Source organism: Thermobia domestica, chromosome 9, assembly GCF_964235325.1.
Source record: "Thermobia domestica chromosome 9, izTheDome1.hap1.1, whole genome shotgun sequence".
NCBI lineage: Eukaryota > Metazoa > Arthropoda > Insecta > Zygentoma > Lepismatidae > Thermobia > Thermobia domestica.
Genome location: NC_137462.1, coordinates 277,328,172 through 277,335,781, shown reverse-complemented (window position 1 = coordinate 277,335,781; position 7,610 = coordinate 277,328,172).

Sequence of the window (7,610 nt, the reverse complement as noted above, 5' to 3'; positions counted from 1 at the left end):
TGAGAAGACGGGAAGCAGAGGTGAAGGCAATCACATTTACCCAAGGGGCGGTAAGCTCCAAAAGTTGAGAACCACTGCTCCATGTAAGGCCATAGAACTGGTTAATAATTTACTTAATGTACGTAATCTCGTGTGTATTTCAAATAGTTTATTGTATATTTATTAGAAAATAACTTGATTATATGAAATATCTAATCATTGTTGTTGTACAAGGACTTCTGAGTATAAGTCACTTATTTGCGTATAAGTGTAGATACGTATCGCTGTTAGATATTCTGTATAAGGATTATTTCCTTCTTGATAAAATAGGTGAAACAAAAGAGGCCAGATGGGAATTTGCACTTCGCCTAAAATGGCGTAAGTGATGTTTATCTGTGAATCACAGCCGATATACTATTAGGCGAAATGGGAATTAGACGAATTGACGAATAAATCATCTACTATTTGGAATAAAGCCTTCCTAAAGAAGATGCTTTTATCAAATAGTAAAAACTGAGTGTATGAAAATTCATGGCATTTATTTACAATGAAGACGTTTTGAAGAAAATAATTTTGTAAAATAGTTAAAAGGGCACTGACAAAAATCTGTTATCCGAACAGCAGTATATTGTATAAACATACGGAATCCCTACATTTACCAGAGAAGTCAGTATGGAGCATCAATTCTTTCGTTCATACGGAAAGCACGTTTATTCAGAACTCTTATCAGGAGAGTACGTATAAAATATTCTTTTTCAGTTATCTATACGTTTGCTGTGCGTTAAGTCCAAAAACTACAGGATTTACACATGTAAATTACATTTTACGTACGCCACATACATTTTTTCAATGTCTGAGTTTCATGACTGTATAGAAATTCATGGAGTATTATTCAGAGTAAAAGTTTTTTTTAAAAAATAATAATTTGTTAAATAGTTAAAACTGTGCAACTCATAAGCGTATAGGAATTCAGGATACAAAATATTTAAAGGAAACAAATTTGCTACACATTTCAAATTGTCGAATTCATGAATGCATAGACTTAATGATTTATTATTCAGTATTTAAAAAAAAAACTTTTGAAGAATCTGGTTTTGTGTTAACTTTGGAGAGGAGGAACATTTTTCTCTTCTGATGCAAAATAAAGATAAATAAGGAGAAAACTAAAGTGCACAAGAGCAGTACAGGAAGGGAAAAACGTATGGCTAGATGGAGAGAAAATCAAAGACGTTAATACGTTCTCCTATTTAACAAGTATAATATCCTCGGACGGAAGAAGTGAAAAAGACTAATTTTCAGAATTTCGCAGGCTAAACAAGCATTCAATAGGAAAAGAGGACTACTAATATGAAGAAATGTGTTGCTGGACGTTCGTAAACGATTTATTAAGACACTGGTATCGAGCGTGGCGCTGTACTGATCAGAGACGTGGACATTAAGAGAATCTGCAATATCCAAGTTGGAATCATTCGCAATGTGGTTTTGGCGCAGAATGCTGCGCATATCATGGATGAAAAGGAAAAGGAATGAAAGCTAATGAATGACGACAAATCATGAAGATAATAGGAAAGAGGAGAAACAGCATGCATGGCCATCTTATTCGGCACTCCGATTGGATCACCAGGAAGAGGGAACGGCAGAAGGAAAACCAGGAAGAGGAAGATCAAGGATAGAATATCTAGATACAGTTAGGAAGAAGAGGCCTTACCAAAGTATAAAACAGTTCTCCCAAGAGAAAGAAAAGTTTTAAAATTTCCATGTTGCCCACCAACCTATGATTGAGGAGACAAAGAAGAAGTTATCTCATAAATCAATCACTGAAACTCTTTTGAAAGTGCCGATAGAACAATCTCCATCTCAAGGTACTGATGGAAAGGGGTATTTTTTGTTCAAACTAAAAGAGAGTACTATTCTGTTGTTAGCAAGAAGCAATTAATTAATTAATTCTGATAGGTTTTAAATTACCATTTCTGTCGCTTTTCTTTCACGTATAGTTTCCTTCCACTTCACAGTTGCTTCTAAAGATAAAATAAATAGTGTCTTAGAAAAAAAAAGGTGTAAAGAAAATATGCGACAAAGTATATTTACATTTAAATGAAAAGAAAATTAATAGAATAAATGAATGAGAAGAATATGCATGTCCTTTTAATATTCTTTCTTTTCTTAGTATCAATTTTTAAAAAAAAATTGAAGAAAGAAAACAATCTTCGAAAAACAAATTACGTTTGAATGAACAATTTAAACTTAGCTATGTTTGCCATTCTCTGTTGATTTTGCTGCTTGGTTTTACGACAGCTTTGTAAACGAAGCATTAACTCGTCATCTTCGTTGCATCTCCTCTCTTTGCGTCTGTCTCTCTTTCTGTGTGTGTATCTATATATATACGGCGAGTGAATATCTTTGAATCCCTTCTCTTGAGATATACAAACACTCGATGAATGTATAAATTTGTTTCGAGTTGTTACAATTAGTTCTTCCGATGAAATAGAGACGACATTTCAAAGTTTCCGTTGCTTAGGGCGTTCTTCATTAAGATTGAATGCGAAATGATTCCTGTCTTTCGAAATACAACACAAGATGAACGCTTTTTGAATAAGTATACCTCAAGGAGATTTACACAGACAACAACCAAACACGTGCTGTGTTGCCATATTCTGCTTATGATTCTAATTCTAGATTATATTATACAAAAATTAAAAATATAATTTGTACTGCGTTCAAAAAAAAAAAGTGAGTTTGATCTTGTATTCTTACACTACAATAGACTTACAAAATGTACAGGGTGACAATTAAGGAACTGAATGAAATAAAACAGTCATAATTTCTGAACGATGCGTGTGATGACTTCTAAACTACATGGCTGACCCCAGGGCATGATGGGAATTCATATGCGCATGCGACGAGGCGAAATTTAACGATAAAGCCCACTTTCATTTGGATGGGTTCGTCAATAAACAAAATTGGCACATTTGGGGGACTGAGAATCAGCATTTTGCAATGGAGAAGTCTTTCCACCCTGAACGGGTGACGGTGTGGTGTGCAGTGCCCAGCCGTGTAATAATCGGTGCGACATTCCTTGACGGCACGGTGACTACCGCACGATACGTGACGGTTTTGTAAAATAATTTCATATCGATTATCCAAGGTGACGCTACTCTCGACAAGATTTAATTCATGCAAGACGGAGCTCGACCCCGTCGGACCATGAGAGTATTTGACGTCCCGGAGGAGTATTTTGGGGACCGCATACCCTAAATAAATTATATTTAATTTGATGTTTCAGGGTAATATCTCTAATTAATGTTCCATGTCATGCTTCAGGGTAATATCTCTAAATTAATTATGTTTAAGGTGATGTTTCAAGGTAATATCCACAAATAAATCGTGTTTAACGTCATGTTTCAGGGTAATATCCTTAAATAAATCATGTTTGATGTCATGTTTTAGGATAATATCTCTAAATAAATAATGTTCCACGTCATCTTTTAGGGTAGTATCCCTTAATAAATCATGTTTAGTGTGATGTTTCAGGGAAATATCTCTAAATAAAAAAGTTCCATGTTATGCTTCATGGTAGTATCCTTAAATAAATCATGTTTAATGTGATGTTTCAGGGTAATATCCGTAAATAAATCATATTTAATGTCATGTTTCAGGATAGTATCCCTAAATAAATCACGTTTAATGTGATGTTTCAAGGTAATATCTCTAAACAAAAAATGTTCCATGTCATGTTTCAGGGTAGTATCCCTAAATAAATCATGTTCACTGTGATGTTTCAAGGTAATATCCTAAATAAATAATGTTCAATGTCATGTTCCAAGGTAATATCCCTAAATAAATTATGTTTAATGTCACGTTTTAGCGTAATATCCCTAAATGAATCATGCTTAATGTGATATTTCAGGGTAGTATCCCCCAAAAAATCATGTTTAATTTCATCTTTCAGGATAATATCTCTAAATACATAGGCCTAATGTTCAATGTTATGTTTCAAGGTAATATCCCTAAATAAATAATGTTTATTGTCATGTTTTAGTATAATATTCATTACTATTACATAAAATAATGTTTCGTGGTGTGTGTGTCTCTCATTAGATTTTTAAGAGAAGGGAGTCACCTAAAGTCACCAGATTTTATACACATATATACCACATATAATTGTGTAGAAGCCATTTTCTCGATTTCCGTGTCGAGGAAGAGTGGCAAATTTTGAATGTTCAAAAAGTATAGACTATCTCATAATCTTTCAACTTAAGCAAGCCTCAATACTGTGCTGTATTACAGGTTCCATAATGCTTAATCCGTGCGAAGATTGGGCACTTTTGCTAGTAAGCAAATAAAAACGGGATACGGACAAAATCTCGCGGCCGAAACATCGCCGCCCAAAATCTCGCCGGCCAAAACCTCGCGGGACAAAATCTCGCCGGGCCAAAACCTCGCGTGGCCAAAACCTCGCCGCCCAAAACCTCGCGTGGCCAAAACCTCGCCGCCCAAAACCTCGCGGGACAAAATCTCGCCGGGCCAAAACCTCGCCGCCCAAAATCTCGCCGAGCCAAAACCTCGCCACCCAAAATCTCGCCGGGCCAAAACCTCGCCGCGAATGAAACTTTTCTTTAAAATTTACCCAATGTGTTTCTTAATATGCAATTCCACATTAGAAATAATAATAATAATAATAATAATAATAATAATAATAATAATAATAATAATAATAATAATAATAATAATAATAATAATAATAATAATAATAATAATCAGAAGAAGAAGAAGATACAAAACATCGTGTGCGTGGGCTTTCTCGGGTTATTCCCGTTTCCTCCCACTTTCTTTATTCGATTATTTTCTTCATCCTGGTCATCTACGTCTCCTTTAACCTATAGGACATAATCAAGGGACGTCGTAAAAACTCATATATTATTTCATATTTTCATAGATATTATTAGATTTTTGTTAAAATTTTAAGTTTTTGGATGTTGCAAAGTTCACGAAACTAACCTCGTTAGTTGTCATTACTTTCCTTAAGTAGACTTTCTTTCCCTATAACCAGTTTAAAAACATCCTGTCGCCCTACCTTCACATTGAAATCCTCTAATACAGAAATAGAATTTTCATATGGTATCGCGGGACTTGGTCAAATACCCGTGATACTTCTTCTAAAACAGCGTCTTTTATACCGTCATCCTTATCATCTGTTGGAACATTTACATTTTGGTCAGGCGAGATTTTGGGTATGGCGATATTTTGGGGCGCGAGGTTTTGGCCCGGCGAGATTTTGGCCCGCGAGGTTTTGGGTGGCGAGGTTTTGGCCAGGCGAGGTTTTGGCCCCGCGAGATTTTGGCCCGCGAGGTTTTGGGCGGCGAGGTTTCGGCCAGGCGGGGTTTTGGCCCGGCGAGATTTTGTCCCGCGAGGTTTTGGGAGGCGAGGTTTTGGCCAGGCGAGGTTTCGGCCTGGCGAGATTTTGGGCCGCGAGGTTTTGGGAGGCGAGGTTTTGGCCAGGCGAGGTTTTGGTCCGCGAGGTTGTCGCCGCGAGGTTCTGGCCTCGAGGTTTTGTACCCAAACCAATAAAAACACGCATTTTAAATGAAACAATATGCGTGTATTCGTAGAATCTTAGGAGTCATTCCTGCTGAATAAAATTGGAATTGGTGAAAGGTAAGACATTGTAAAAGTTAAAGAAAATTTTCGCTCGTTTATTTACATACGTAAGAATGATAGAAATTTAAGGTAATCGAGTACCCAAATCATTCGTTTGGAAGCAAGTAGACGTCCATACGCAGAGCTTTCGGAACTGAAAACGAATGTTATACGAAAAAGGTTAAAAGTTTCTTGCAAAAGTGATAACTGCTCATGAAACGTCCCTACATCATTTTTGTCAACAGGCTAAACAAGAGGGCTCTGCGAAGTAATACGTTATCATCAACAACAAAAAGAGTAAAAGTTGGGACTTCTGGATGAAGGATTATGGTTATCATTTCCTGTGATATGCAAAAAAATAACATGAATGAAAGTCAGATACCTAGTTCAACGTTCCATGTAAATACCCTTGAAGTTAAAATAGATGGATAATTATTCATGTTATGGAATAATTTATTTAATAAGAGTACAAGATGAAGAATTCCAAGGACAATGATATTCATCAGAAACTTGTGTGAAGGTGGAATCAGGGACCACCCGCATAAGAGATGAGTGTTCTGCCATTTAAAAATGAAACTTCCTGCATCTTACTTTCTCGTTTACCCATTCTTTAGGACCCCGAATTCGACACGGTTACAAACACAGAAACTTAGAGAACAGCCTCTACAGAGGCACTCTAACATCCAAGAGGTTTCGCTTCATTATGGTCATCCTAACGTCTCAGGCCATTTGATTACACCACAGCGGCGCTGCTGAGCCATCTTGCTCCCTTCATATTCAAGGAATGTCGTATGTACACCTTGTCTCAAAAAGGTTGAGCGCATTCTTTATTGGTGTTTTGAGGCAAAAATTTTCTAAGTCCAGCTTCGGGTATCTTCGGGAAAAAGTAAGCCATGTTCGAACCTCCAAGCCAGCCTTTGCAATCGGGAAAAAGTTTGCAGATGTGTTTTTCTTCTTTTAAATATAATAAGACTTGTTACCAAGTGTTTAAAAAAGCAACATTGATTGAAATACTTAATGATACAATATTTCGAAACCTTTTATTAATGTCACCATATGCTTGCTTATCATTTAGCTCTCCATACGTAATGGAACATTTAAATACGTTAAAGAATCTTTCCATATGTAAAAGAATGCTCAAAATTAAGAAATAGAACATAATTATCGCCTGAGTACTAAAATAAAAGTCAAAGTAGAACAGAAACAGCGTTTGTAATGGATATGAATGTCATAATTATCTTGAGATTCGTTATACAACGCTAGAAGCTTAGTTCTGGAAGTTCTTGTGTTAGCTCATTGGTAAACTGTCGGATTTCAAATCATAAGGTTGTGATTTCGATCCCCATCTGGGTGAATACTTTTTTTTAAAAAAAATATATTTTCCGCAATGCATGAAAAATTATATAAAATAATTACATTAAAATACATAAGTTGTTTATATATAACATAATCATTGCAGAACATAGTAATTATTATGTTTAAAATATAACATCTGAGATAATTTTCACAGTAGGTCGGTATTATATATGAGAATGTTAAATACAAGTTAGGAAAATCGTTTAATAGCAATAAATAAGTTATGTAGTGTATTTATTTGCAGCTATTTGTCATACAGATTTAACTTCTCAATATTCTCATTACAGTATGTTATTTATATTCGTAAAATGCAGTATATTCCTACGGATATAGAAAGTGTATAAACAGAGTATCCAAAGTCGTATCCTGCTTCAAGACACATAACTTTTCCCGATCCCCTTAACGTCACGGGAAGAAACACAAATTCTCTTTAGAACGGAATGTCGTTACTTAGAGTCTTATTCGAATACGTTGAATATGCTTTTGTGTATTCATCTCTCTCTCTCTCTCTCTTTCGCTTTGTTTATGTGTGTGTGTGTGTTGCGGAATATCTTAAGTTGAATACAACATTTGCAAAGTATATGAGCATCATTGTCATCGAATACCAGAAATTGAAAGTCGTGTTTCTTCAGGTTGGG